Source organism: Theropithecus gelada, chromosome X (genome assembly GCF_003255815.1).
Source record: "Theropithecus gelada isolate Dixy chromosome X, Tgel_1.0, whole genome shotgun sequence".
NCBI lineage: Eukaryota > Metazoa > Chordata > Mammalia > Primates > Cercopithecidae > Theropithecus > Theropithecus gelada.
This window is the reverse complement of record NC_037689.1, coordinates 52,779,104-52,794,412: the sequence shown is the minus strand read 5'-3', so window position 1 is coordinate 52,794,412 and position 15,309 is coordinate 52,779,104.

Genomic DNA, 15,309 nt, shown 5'->3' with positions numbered 1-15,309 from the left:
CAGCTTCCAAAATTATCTATGTATAAGCGTTCTTATTTCATCTATGTTTTCATTCCACCTCCCCCTAGATTATGTTGAAACAAATCCCAGACATCATATCAATTCACTGGTAAATAAACTTTCAACATAAGCAAAGTACACTCATCACACCTTACAAAATAATTTAAATACTAAATATCCAGTGGTAAGTTTCTCTAACAGTTTCAAGGATTTTTTAACAAGCTTATCCAAATTAGGGTCTAAATAGAGTACATGAAATTGATTATGTCTTTTAAGTCTATATGCATTCTCATAGTCTCTGTCAGAAGCCCAGTCATGTGTTAACTGGATTTTTTGAGACAAGATCTCACTGTGTCACCCAGGCTGGAGTGCAGTGGCACGATCACAGCTCACTGCAGCCTCCAACCCCTGGGCTCAAGTGATCCTCCTGCCTCAGCCTCCTCGTAGCTGGGACCACAGGGTTGAGTGGTATCACCATGCCCAGCTTTTTTTTTTTTTTTTTTTTAGGAAATGGGGCCTTGCTATGTTGCCCAGTCTCGGAATATTTTTATAAGGGAATTCCCTCATCTACTATTGAGTTATCCTCCACCACATCTTATAGTTCAATTATGCATAGAATGTCAAAGATAATTTTTAAGACAACTTTTTAAATAGTGTGTGCAGTATTCCCTTCCCCTTGCTTCCTGCACCCTGGGTTGTCCCTTTTAAACGACTGATTTTTAAATAGAAAAGTACTTCAAATCTGTTTGGTTACCACAACAATGGTTCACTGTGGTGCTCATTTTCAGAGACATATCTGGGTTTTTTTGGTTTTTTTTTTTTTTTTTTTTTTTTTTTTTGAGACAGGGTTTTACTCTCACCTAGGCTGGAGTACAGTGAGTGGCACGATCTTGGCTCACTGCAGCCGCAAACTCCAAAGCTCAAATGATCCTCCCACCTCAGCCTCCCAAGTAGCTGGGATTGCATACGTGTGACACCATGCCCAGTTAACTTTTGTATTTTTAGTAGAAAGAGGGGTTTGCCATATTGCTCAGGCTGGTCTCGAACTCATGAGCTCACGCCATCTGCTCACCTCAGCCTCCCAAAGTGCTGGGATTATAGGTGTGAGTCACTGCACCTGGCCCATAATTAGTCTTTAATCCCACTATCACTATGATGATTTCAGGTATTGCCCAGCTCAGTTTTCCACACAGAAGACTGGAGGACTGTTGTGTAGGAGATGCACAGTGTGTATCCCACCTGCATTCCTCCGAAGACTTCCTGACTTGACTTTGTCCTCTTGGCCTTTTTTCTAGAACATTGACCAGGTAATGTTTTATGATGGAGATTTCAAAGATATTAATAGAATATGTGAGTGAGATTTTGTTTTGCAAGTTCCTTATTCTCAGAGCAGTCAAACCATCTCACTTGTCCTGCCTCGTGAACATTGGTGGTTGTGCTTTTGACCACCCTTTCATAACATGACAGTGATAATATATTGTGCAAGAAAAGTGGTGCTGCCTAGTCTAGAGTTTTGCACTGTGGTGGGAACAAAATGCCAGTTACTACATTCTATATTACTTTGTTTTCTTTTGACTGACTTGTGCATTTATTCCTGGGGACTGAGGCAGTTTTCAGGCAATTCCATTCCCTTGATCAAGAACTGCTAACATTTACAGCAATTTCTAAATCCTATCCCCCAATTCTGTTTTCTTTCAAATCATTTAGTCTGATTTGGGTGTGCAAGATTCAAAAAAAGATATATGGAAGGTATTTGGGGTTGGGAGAGGAGAAAATTGGGTTAGCATATGGAAATAGCTTGCATTCTCTATACACTTTTGACAGTGAATCAAATGGTCACATGTGGCAGGAAGACTCTGATTTTAAGATTACGATTTGAGATTCTCTTCCCAAATTCCACTGGTGTAACTAACAAAAGCATTTTCAAGGACTAGAGAATAGGCTCTCAGGGTCAGAAATTACAGGAAGCAGATGGGGATGTATGGAGGGCAGTAGCAACCAGTGTCAGCCAGCCCACAATTCTAGCCATCAGGGAAAGTCAACCTGCAAATCAAGTCTATGGGACTCCTCAAAAGAACCCATGAAGACCCCCAAACTCTGAGCAGTGGGCAAATGGGAAGGGATCTGTGTGCTGGACAGGAAGCATGTAGATTGCAGCATTTGCTTTCTGGCTCACTTGGCACCACAGTTCACTACAGAAAGCATTTAATGGGAGTGGTTTGGCCACCTAGTTAAGGGGCATAAGGCACCAAGTAACTTCAAGCTGCCACAATGAACACAGAGGAAAAGCTTGCTTGGCCCAGCTGAGGATTCCAGGGAGCAGTTTTCAACCCCGCAATCAATATTTAAAACAGCACCCATTGATGCCTGTTACTGAGTGGCTGAAAAGAAATGCTTAGCAAAGCACTGAACTTCCCGATCTTTCTAATACTTTTAGTAATTTCCAACCAAGAAAAATTAGACTACAGAAGTAGACAAATTTTTGCTTAAGATATTAAAAGAGTTAAACAATGTGACCCACATGGTATTTACAATTCTTTAAAAATCAAATGTACATGAAGATGTAGCATTCTGAAAAAAGAATCTCATTCTACAGAAGGGAAAGAGAAAACCTTAATTTCTAAATTGAATTCCAAACAAAATTTACAACCATGTTGTATCTCTCAAAAAGGAACAATCAGATCAAAAAAGGTTTCCTTCAAAGGAAAACTAATTTTTGCTAAAACTCTAAAATACAAATACAGGTAGTGAAGTTCAGAAAACTGAGTCAATAGAGATTCTAGAATTCGGAGGAAAGAGATACTGAGATGAAGAGCTGACATAGAGAAGAAATAAACGTGAAACTAGACTCAGGAGATGCAATAAGGAATACCAGAAAAAACAAACACAGCAGATAGGAGAGAAGCAATGAAGATACAAGAAACATGGGACAGGAGGATTGAAAAAATCTTACCTATGAAGGTCAAATAAAGGAACACAATTGTCTGATTTTCACATGCAAAATAGACAAATAGTGAATATTATCAGTTTGGTTAAATCTACTATAATAAAACTTTATACCTCCCAATAACCAACTGTTCTTTCAAATGTCCAAACATTTACCCCCCAAAAAATCAAGAAAACCTCAATTCCTAAAACGGAATTATACAGGCCACATTTTTCTGACTGTAAGGCATCAAATCTAAAAATAACTAAAATCAAGCCACCTGAAAATTAAAAGAAAAAGCTCTTCTAAATAATTCAAAAATGGAATAAAAAATAATTAATGTCAGATTTAGTTCAGGTGACTCAACAAGAGCCTGTGGCAAAGACATTATCTCATAAACTAAAAAGATGTTCAGCTCCCAAAGAACAGGAGAAAATAAAAGAGTGCCATATCCCAGTGATGTTTTATACTGTGCAAATGTTGAATTATTTCTAGATGTAAATGAATTGTCCACACTCATAATAGAAGCTGTTGCACAAAGAAATAATTCAGAACTGTAGTTGATGTCACTTGTGGGAAATACATTTCCAACACAAGATGTCTCTATGCAAACTCTAACAATGAAATGAAATCATGTCAAAATTTGCAGCCCAGCTATAGTCTGAGAGAACACTCTGTCTAATACGGCCGGTGTCAAGAATCCTTATGAACTGGAGAGCCCTGGGGAAAGAGTTGGATCAGAAGTATTCCAAGGCCAAGCTGATGTGTAACATGTGTGAGAAAGTGTTTTTAGAAGCCATCAGCTTAAGAATGCATGTGGGTATACATAAAGGAGTCAAACTCTGTATCTGCCACGTCTGTGGAAAGGTATGTATGCATTGTAACTAGCTGAAAACGCATGTAAGAACTCATACGGGTGAGAAGCCTTACAAATGTGAATTATGTGATAAAGGCTTAGCTCAAACATGCCGGGTAATCACCCATAGTCACATGTATCATGGTAAGAAAAAAAAAAAACCTGTAAATGTGATATATGTGATTTACAATTCGCAACCGCTAGCAGTCTCAGTATCACGCAAACACACTGATATGGTTTGGCTCTATATCCCCAACCAAATCTCATGTCAAACTGTAATCCCCATGTGTCGAAGGAGGGGCCTGGTGGGAGGTGATTAGATCATGAGGGTGGATTTCCCCCTTGCTGTTCTCATTTAGTGAATTCTTAGAGATCTGATGTGTTTTAAAAGTGTGTAGCACTTCCCCATTTACTCTCTTCTCTCTCCTGCCACCAAGTAAAGAAGGTGCTTGCTTTCCTTTGTGCCTTCCGCCATGATTGTAAGTTGCCTGAGGCCTCCCAGCCATGCTTCTGGTTAAGCCTGTGGAACTGTGAGTCAATCAAACCCTTCCTTCATAAATTAACCAGTCTCAGGTAGTTCTTTGTAGCAGTGTGAAAACAGACTAATACAGACACCTAGTGGAGAGAAGTCATATGTCTAAGAAAGAGGAGTGGACAGAGATTTGCCTAACCTAGCAGCAAACTGACCTGTCAGGTTTGCATGCATATTAAAGGAAGCCTTACGTGTGTCACACCCAGAAGATGGTATTTCCTGCCCCTAATGCTCTTATCACGCATACTTGAAACAAACAGGTGAAAACATATACAAAGCATTTGTGGGAAAACTTCTATTTCTTCAGAAGTCAAACACTTTGAATCCCATCAATAAGACAGACCATTTATGATGCAAAAATTCTTACAAAGATATTAAAAAATATAAAGAACAAAACAGAAGTTCATTCTGGAACAGACAAAGCTCTAGATTTCAGTATAGAGGATCATATCATGCTTGGAGTGAATAAGATTCCATACAGAAAAGTCCTGAATCAGAAACTATGGATTTGAAAGTTTCTGAAAAGGCTTTAACACTGACTCTTCCTCTTGGGACTAAGGACCTGTTATCAATAATCAGGCTCTTACAACAGATCCTTCTCATGGTTAGCTGGGAACCAGAGATAATTTTTTTTTTTTGCAATAACTTATACTGACTTTGTGAGGAGTATGAAATGACTAAAATATCTGATAGTAGACATAAATATCTCTTGTAAAAATTTCATTCACCAAAGTAAAAGCACCTCATACCGCATCCTATTTCCCCTAATTTATTATTAAATTGATAAAAATTGTCTTATGTACATGATGCTTGGAAATATGTATACATTGTGGAATGGCTAAATTGAGCTAATTAACATATGCATTACCTCACATCATTATTTTTATGGTGAGAACACTTTACATCCACTCTCCCAGCATTTTTCAAGAACACAATATATTGCTTTGTTTTGAGATGGGTCGGGTGGGGGGGGGGTCTCACTATGCTGACCAGGTTGGTCTTGAACTCCTGGCCTCAAGTGATCCTTTCACCTCTGCCTCCTAAAGTGCTGGGATAATAGCCATGAGCCACTGCGCCTGGCCAAGAATACAATATATTGTTAACTACAGTCACCAGGTGGTGCAATACATCTCTTGAACTTATTTCTCCTAACTGAAATTTTGCATCCTTTGACCAACATCTCCCCAATCTTCCCACTCCCCGGCCTCTAAATAACCAACATTCTTCTCTTTGCTTCTGTGAATTTGCCTTTTTAGCTTCTACATATGAGGGAGATGCAAATCAAAACTACAATGCAATACCACCTTACTCCTGCAAGAATGGCCATACTTCTAGAAATCAAATAATAGATGCAGGCATGGATGTGGTGAAAAGGGAACACTTTTACACTGCTGGTGGGAGTGTAAACTAGTATAACCATGATGGAAAACAATGTGTAGATTCCTTAAAGAACTAAAAGTAGATCTACCATTGACTCAGCAATCCCACTAGTGGGTATCTACCCAGAGGAAAAGAAGTCATTATGTGAAAAAGATACTTGCACACACATGTTTATAGGAACACAATTTGCAATTCCAAAAATATGGAACCGGCCCAAATGCCCATCAATCAATGAGTGGATAAAGAAACTGTGGTGGATAAAGTAACTGTGGTATATATATATATATACACACACACACACATACATACACATACACACCATGGAATACTACTCAGCCAAGAAAAGGAACAAAATAATGGTATTCACAGCAACCTGGATGGAATTGGAGACCATTATTCTAAATGAAGTAACTCAGGAATGGAAAACCAAACACCGTATGTTCTCACTCATAATTGGGAGCCAAGCTATGAGGATGCAAAGGCATAAGAATGAAACAATGGACTTTGGGGACTCAGGGGAAAGGCTGTGAGGGGTGACTACACACTGGATACAGTGTACACTGCTCGTGTGATGGGTGCACCAAAATCTCTCAGAAATCACCACTAAAGAACTTATCTATGTAACTAAATACTACCTGTTCTCCCAAAATCTATTGAAATAAAAATTTAAAACACACACACACACACACACACACACACACACACACAGAGAGAGAGAGAGAGAGAGAGAGAGAGATTGATTCTAGTGAAAAAGTCCCCCAACTTGGGGGAAAAAAAAAAGAGAACTACCTGAGACCTTACATTCCTAGGATAAATCCCACTTGGTCATGGTGTACAATCCTTTAAATACACTCTTGGACTCAATTTGCTAGTATTTTGTTGAGGATTCTTGCATCCATATTCATAAGGATACTGGTCAGTAATTTTCTTGTGATGTCTTTGTCTGGCTTGGTATCAAGGTAATGCTAGCCTCACAGAATAAGACAGGAGGTGTTCCCTTCAATTCTATTTTTTGGAAGAATTTGAGAAGAATTGGTGTAAATTTGTCTTTAAATGTTTGGTAGAATTGACCACTAAAGCCATGTAGTCCTGGATGTTTCCTTTTTAGAAGGTTTTTGATTACTCATTCAATCTGCTGTAAGTCTAAGAAATTACATTTCTTCTTGAGTCCTTTAGGTAACTTGTGTGTTTCTAGGAATTTGTCCATTTCATTTAGGTTATCTAATTTCTTGGTGTGCAATTGTCCATAGTATTCTCTCACAATCCTTTTTATTTCTGTAATATTAGTAATAATGTCTCCAAGTTCATTTCTGATTTTAGATATTTATATCTTTTCCTTGTCAGTCTAGCTTAAGGTTTGTCCATTTTCTTTTCCTTTTCAAAGAACCAACTTTTGTTTTTATTGTCTCTTGTTTTTCTATACTCTATTTTAGTTATCTCTGCTCTAACCATTATTTCCTTCCTTCTGCCAGCTTTTGGTTTAATTCACTATTTTTTCTAGTTCCTCAAGGTGTAAAGTTAGCTATTAAGATTTTCGTTGTGTGGTTGTTTTTTTGTTTTGTTTTGTTTTTGCTATTGTTTGAGACAGAATCTCACTGTCTCCTGGGCTGGAGTGCAGTGGTACCATGTTGGCTCTCACTTTAACCTTCGCCTCCTGGGTTCAAGCAATTCTCATGCCTCCGCCTCTTGAGTAGCTGGAATTACAGGCATGCACCACCACATCTGGCTAATTTTTATATTTTTAGTAGAGATGGGGTTTCATCATGTTGGCCAGGCTGGTCTTGAACTCATGGCCACAAGCGATCCACCCACCTTGGCCTCTCCAAGTGCTAGGATTACAGGCATGAGCCACCACATTGGGCCAAGTAGTGGCACTTACAGCTATAAATTTTCCTCTGAGGGCGCCTTCACTGCATCCCATAAGTTTTGATATGTTGTGATTTACTTTTCATTCATCTCTAAGTATTTTCTAATTTTTCTTTTGATTTCTTTTTTGACCCGTTGGTTGTTCTTGTTGTTTAATTGCCACATATTTGGGAATTTTCCAGTTTTCCTTCTTTTATTGATTTCTAATTTTATTCTATTATGGTCAGAGAAGATACCTTGTATGATTTCACTCTTTTTAAATCTATTGAGACTTGTAAAGCCTAATGTATGGTCTATCCTGAAGAATGTTCCATGTGCACTGGATAAGAATGTACATTCTGCTGTTGTTGAATGGAATGTTCTATATATGTCTGTTAGGCTTAGATGGTTTAATGTTTCAGGCCTCTATTTCTTTATTGGTCTTTTGTCTAGATGTTTTATCCAAGATTTGAAGTGTTGTACTGAAGCTTCCAACTATTATTGCATAACTGTATATTTCGCCCATCAATTCTGTCAGTTTGCATCATGTTTTGTAATAATGATAGTTTTAAAATAGTAATTATAGCATAATGATAATAATAGCTAACAGCTTTTTAGCAGTTAGGATATGCTAGGCACTATTCTTTGTGCCTTGACTGTAATAACTCATTTAATTTTCACAACTCAATGAGGCAGAGTGCTATTATCATTTACATTTTAAAAATGAGGTGGTTGGCCGGGCGCGGTGGCTCAAGCCTGTAATCCCAGCACTTTGGGAGGCCGAGACGGGCGGATCACGAGGTCAGGAGATCGAGACCATCCTGGCTAACACAGTGAAACCCCGTCTCTACTAAAAAATACAAAAAACTAGCCGGGTGAGGTGGTGGGCGCCTGTAGTCCCAGCTACTCGGGAGGCTGAGGCAGGAGAATGGCGTAAACCCGGGAGGCGGAGCTTGCAGTGAGCTGAGATCCGGCCACTGCACTCCAGCCTGGGCGACAGAGCGAGACTCCGTCTCAAAAAAAAAAAAAAAAAAAAAAATGAGGTGGTTGAATTTGAGAGAAATAAAGCAATTTGTAGAAGATGACAAAGCAAGTAGGTGGTAGGTGGAACAAGGATTTCATAGATAGAATCCTTAACCATTAATAGTCTAGGCTATACCCTAAAACAAAAATAAAACACCATCATAGGAATTCATATGGCATAAAAAGATGTAGTATATGTGTATGCTTATGCTTGCAGAAATATGGGTATTTTTTAAAAATGAGCTTAACACAAATGGAGGAGTTAATATAGTGTTTCATTCATTGTGCCCATTCAGAAGGTAAACATTTTTTCTTTGTACCTAAATGTTAATCCTGAAAGCAGTTCATGTTTACTATTGGAAACTAGCATATCCAAATCTGGGGCCAAGAGCGGTGGCTCATGCCTGTAATCCCAGCACTTTGGGAGGCCACGGTGGGCGGATCACTTGAGGTCAGGACTTTGAGACCTGCCTGGCCAACATGGTGAAACCCCATCTCTACTAAAACTACAAAAATTAGCCAGGTGTGGTGGTGGGCGCCTATAATCCCAGCTATTTGGGAAGCTGAGGCAGGAGAATAACTTGAACCCGGGAGGCAGAGGTTGCAGCAAGCCGAGATCCTGCCATTGCGCTCTAGCCTGGCTGACAAGAGTGAAACTCTGTCTCAATAAACTATAATAAAAAAAAGAAAGAAAGAAAGAAAGAAAAACCCTGCTCTTTGCAACAATGTAGATGGACCTGGAGGGTATTACCTTAAGAGAAATAAGCCAGATACAGAAAGACAAATACTATATGATTTCATTTATATGTGGAATCTAAAAGAGTCAAGCTCATAGAATCAGAGAATAGATTAGTAGTTGCCAGGGGTAGGGGAACAAGGAAATGGGGAAGTGATGGTTAAAGGGTACAGAGTTTCAGTTATACAAAACTAAGTTTCGGAAATCTATAGAGCATAGTGCTACTGTATTGTGTACTTAACATTTGTTAATGGTAGTTTTTTATTTTTTTTTCTTTTTGAGATGGAGTCTCACTCTGTCCCACAGGCTGGAGTACAGTGGCACAATCTCAGTTCATTATAACCTCTGCCTCCCAGGTTCAAGAGATTCTCATGCCTCATCCTCCCAGGTAGCTGGGATTACAGGCATCCGCCACCATGCCCAGCTAATTTTCACACTTTTAGTAGATATGGGGTTTCACCATCTTGGCCAGGCTGATCTCAAACTCCTATCTTCAAGTGATCTGTAGGGCAGATCTTATATTTTGTTCTTACCACAAAACAAGCAACCAGAAATGGTGGCTCACACCTGTAATCCCAGCACTTTGGGAGGCTGAGGCAGGAGAATAGCTTGAGGCTAGAAGTTCAAGATCAGCCTGGGCAACATAGTAAGATCCTGTCTCTACAAAAAAATGTTTAAACTAGCTAGGTATGGTGGTGTGTGCCTGTAGTCCCATGAACTCGGAAGGGTGAGGCAGGAGAATTGCTTGAGCCCAGGGAGTTTGAGGTTTCAGTGAAGTATGGTTTGCACTACTGTACTCCAGCCTATGTGGCACAGTGAGACCCTGTTTCATAAAACACACACACACACACGCACACACACATACACACAAAAACTTTTGGATATATTGATGACCTTGACAGTGATGCTTTCACAGATATATATTTATCCCCAAACTCATCAAGATTAAGTATGTGCAGCTTTTTAGATGTCAATCATACCTTAATAAGGCAGTCAAAAAAAATAAAGATACTGGAAATCTTAGCTCTTTTAAATCCATCCACATGGATAAGCTGCTTTGTCAAAATATTTATATATATTTCAATTAAGCAAATATCAAATAGTGAATCTAATGATTATTTATATTGAAATATTAATGTGTGGGAGTCTCATTAGATTTTAAACTGCCACACAATCTCTTAGAATAGTGCAATTTATTCTACAGAATTGAACATATTATGTGACTTAAGGATTGTCATATTAATTATAGGCAACTGAATATAGAAGACTTTCAATTACAATTTTGAGGATATATGAAGTTGTGGGGACTCCAGCTTGGTCGGTAACCATCATGCACTACGTTAAATGTAAGGCAGATGAGTCTTACACCATATTCTAACTAATGAATAGTTCTCTCGCATACACGAATTACCACCTTTTACATGACTAATGGTTATTTATCTTAAAAGAGCATATACCACTATTCTTTTTCTATGCATTCTTCCACAGTGGAGGCCAGATGAAATTACATCTCAGATGAAATTACTTGGCCCGTTTGTTTCCTTTGCTACAAACCTGGAATGAACTTAAACCATTTTTAATATCAAGTATCATGGTGTTATGCTAAAGTCATAAAAGATGTTACCACTGGGAGAAGCTGGGTGAAGGGTTCATAGGACTCTATGTACTATGTTTGCTATCTTCTGTGAATCTACAATTATTTTAAAAGATAAAAGTTTAAATATCAAAAGTTTGTAAGGACATCAAGTTATCTTAGGCAACCCAAACCATTAACCCTGTTCTCAAAAGTGATATGTTGAATATTGCATCCAGACTAGGCCTTCTAGTTTTCACAATGTTGCTGTTACAAACCTTTATATATATATATATATACACACACACACACACACATATATACACACATACATACACACACACATATATATACACATACATACACACATACATACACAAGCATATATACACACATACACACACACACACACATATATATGTGTGGTGTGTATATATATATAAAAGTGCTCTGTAATGCTGACTCTCAACAATCTAAATTAGACCTAAATGAAACTTGTGTTAATACAATGGAATCATAATCTAATTTCTACTTTGATTTCTAAACCCAATTACAGAAATTTCCTCAACATCATACCAAAAGTAACTCTTTCATTACTCCTTTCTGAATCATAGGAGTTTCTAACAACTGTGGCATTAAAACCTGGGTGTGGTGGCTTCTGCCTAGAATCCCAGCTACGTGGGAGGCTGAGGTGGAAGGACTGATTGAGCCCAGGAGGTTGAACCTGCAGTGAGCTGAGAATGCACCACTGCACTCCAGCCTGAGCGACAGAGTGAGACTCCATCTCTTAAAAAAACCCTAAAAATAAAACAATGGAGTTCAAGTTTGCAAGTATTTGTGCTGTTAGGAATATGAATCTTTGCTCATTCTTAGAGAAATATAAAGCACAAGGCAGATGGACCCTGTCTGCTAAGGCGTCCACTTTTTCCAGAATTATATGTGCCCCGATAAAAATTCTTACAGACAATGCCTCACTTCCCCAATTGGAAATAAATTCTTCCACATACCCTCTCCCATGGAGCTCAAATGAATGAAGCAGTGTATACTGAAGATGTAAAATGGTGTGTATAGACACACATGTAGCAAATGCTATTAAGAATTATAGCTTTCTAATGTTACAAAGAAATTATGGCATGTACATGCAACAGAATATTATCCTACCTTAAAAACAAAGGAAATCCTGCCCTTTGCAACAATATAGATGAACCTGGAGGGTACTAGGTTAAGAGAAATAAGCCAGGCACAGAAAGACAAATACTATATGATTTCATTTATATGCGGAATCAAGAGTCAACTCATAGAGCACAGAGTAGACTAGCAGTTGCCAGGGCTAGGGGAACAAGGAAATGGGGAAGTGATGGTTAAAGGGTACAAAGTTTCAGTTATGCAAACTAAGTTTTGGAGGTCTATAGAGCATAGTGCTAACAATGCTGTATTATATACTTAACATTTGTTAACAGGGCAGGGTTTGTTTTTTGTTTTGTTTTATTTTGAGATGGAATCTTACTCTGTGGTGCAGGCTGTAGTACAGTGGTGTGATCTTGGCTCATTACAACCTCTGCCTCCCATGTTCGAGAGATTCTTGTGCCTCAGCCTCCCAAGTAGCTGGGATTACAGGCGCCTGCTACCATGCCCAGCTAATTTTTGTATTTTCAGTAGAGACGGGGTTTCACCATGTTGGCCATGCTGGTGAAGTTTAACCATAAACTTGAACTCCATCATTTTATTTTTAGTTTTTTCTTTTAAGAGATGGGGTCTCACTCTGTCCTTCAGGCTGGAGTGCAGTGGTGCCATCTCAGCTCACTGCAACTTCAACTTCCTGGGCTCAAGCAATCTTCCTACCCCAGGCTCCTGAGTAGCTGGGACTATAGGCAGAAGCCACCATACCCCGGTTTTTTTTGTTTTTTTTTTTTTTTGAGACGGAGTCTCGCGCTGTGTCACCCAGGCTGGAGTGCAGTGGCGCGATCTCGGCTCACTGCAAGCTCCGCCTCCCAGGTTCAGGCCATTCTCCTGCCTCAGCCTCCGAGTAGCTGGGACTACAGGCGCCCGCCACCACGCCCGGCTAGTTTTTTGTATTTTTAGTAGAGACGGGGTTTCACCATGTTAGCCAGGATGGTCTCGATCTCCTGACCTCGTGATCCGCCCGCCTCGGCCTCCCAAAGTGCTGGGATTACAGGCTTGAGCCACCGCGCCCGGCCCATACCCCGGTTTTAATGCCATAGTTTTGAAAAACTCTTATGATTCAGAAGGGAGTAATGAAATACTAATTAAAATGTGTCCGATTTTTTGGGTCTTTTGAGTTGTTTCACCAAAAACATAGGTTTTGAATTTTAAACTATGGGAAAAGTCCATGGTTTTAAAACCACACTAAAAATGATTATGATTGTTTACAAAAGAAGGATCAGGCAGGTTTTGGCAGATGAGTTTCCTAACTCTATGAAGTCAGGCACCTCAGCCTCCTGAGTAGCTGGGACTATAGGCACATGCTACCACATCCAGCTAATTTTTTAATTTTTTGTAAGGACAAGGTCTCACTATGTTGCCCAGGCTGGTTTTGAACTCCTGAGCTCAAGTGATCTGCCCGCCTGGGCCTCCCAAAGGGCTGGGATTACAGGCGTGAGCCACTGGACCCACCCTGTAGCGCTTTTTTGTGCTCCTGAGCTCTATGCAACTCTTACAAGTGGGTATTTTGACAAAAGCACCTACTGATTTCATTTGTGGTCTCTAAGTCTTCTCTGAGGGAGTCCCACGTATCATCTCCAGCAGTGGAATGGAAGATGCCTATCTCTGCCTCAGAAACTTGAGATTTTTATACCCGTTTTGAGCAGGTGATCTTTGTCTTTAGTGTGATCTTTAAGGATGTTTGCCTGATGATTGGGCCCCCTCAGATTGCTAGAGTTATACAATTTCAGTTGATGGATGGATTGTTGTTTTATGTCCTGTATTATCTTTAAGCCAATGTGAGTTGCAGATTTTTATTCCCCAATCGAAGGTACAGTCATGCTTTACATGACTAGATCTTGTTCAGACCTCACCCTAGGCCACCTAACTCAGAAGTTAATAGCTGTTGGGACCCAGGAATCAATGTTTTAAAAACTCTCTAATAATTCTGATCTCCAGCCAGGGATTAGAACCACTGGACTAGAGTTGCAAAAGTTTTTACTTTAAAATGTCTGAGGACTAGGATTTTGACCTCCTGATAACACCACCTACTTTATTATTTATGTATTTATTTATGATAGGGGGTCTCACTCTGTCGCCCAGACTGGAGTGCAGTGGTGCAATCTCGGCTCACTGAAACCTCCACCTCCCAGGCTCAAGGGATCCTCCCATCTCAGCCTCCCGAGTAGCTGGGACCACAGGCACGCACCACCAGACTTAACTAATTTGTTGTATTTTTGGTAGAGACAGGGTTTCGCCATGTTGCCCAGGCTGGTCTCAAACTCCTGGGCTCAAGAGAGCCCTTTGCCTCGGCCTTCCAAAGTGCTGGGATTACAGGCATGAGCCACCATGACCAGCCATACACCATCTACTTTGGTGAAATATCTGAGATCCCATGGATGTGAAGCAATTGTCATGAAAATTCGACTTCGCTAAAGTGGGGCTTTTTATGAGATTTTTAAGTATATTTGCATTGAAAGTGAGTCGTAGATTTGGTTGAGTCGCATGGTCATCAAAATATATTTGGCTTAAGGTACTCTTACATCATTAACCCTTTAAATTTTGATAGCTTTTGTGCTGTTTGTGCTTTTGACACGAGAGATCAAATGAAAAAAATTCACATACACAGGCTTACTTTTCCATTTTAACTTTAGAACTCTGGCTTTTTCATAACCAGTTATTTGGACTAGTATAAACACATTACCTTTGGTCAACAGATAGGCTTTCCACTTGGAACATTCTAGGTTTATCTCTCATAAAAAATAAGTGGCTGAGCTTGAACCCAGAAGGCTGAAGTTGCAGTGAGCCGAGATTGCGCCATTACACTCCAGCCTGGGCGACAAGAGTGAGACTCCATCTCAAACAAACAAACAAAAAAATTAGTGGTTGAGCATTTTTTGTTCTGACATGGAGCTGGGACTTGAATCTTCTGGTAAGTAGATTTAAGTCACATCTTTCTACCTAATGCTAGCCCTTGTTTTACACATTGCTGAGGAACAATTTAAGACAAAAAAAAAACCTCATGTCTCCAAATGAGGTTTTTCTATACATATATACAGTTGTATATAGCACCTGGCAAATAATGGGAGCTGCATAAAGACTTGATTGAGGCTGGGTGCAGTGGCTCACATCTGTAATCCCAGCAGTTTGGGAGGACGAGGCAGGTAGATCACTTGAGCTCACGAATTTGAGACTAGCCTGGGCAACACAGCAAAACCCTATCTCTACAAAATTTAGCCAGGCATGGTGGTATACACCTGTGGTCTCAGTTACTTGG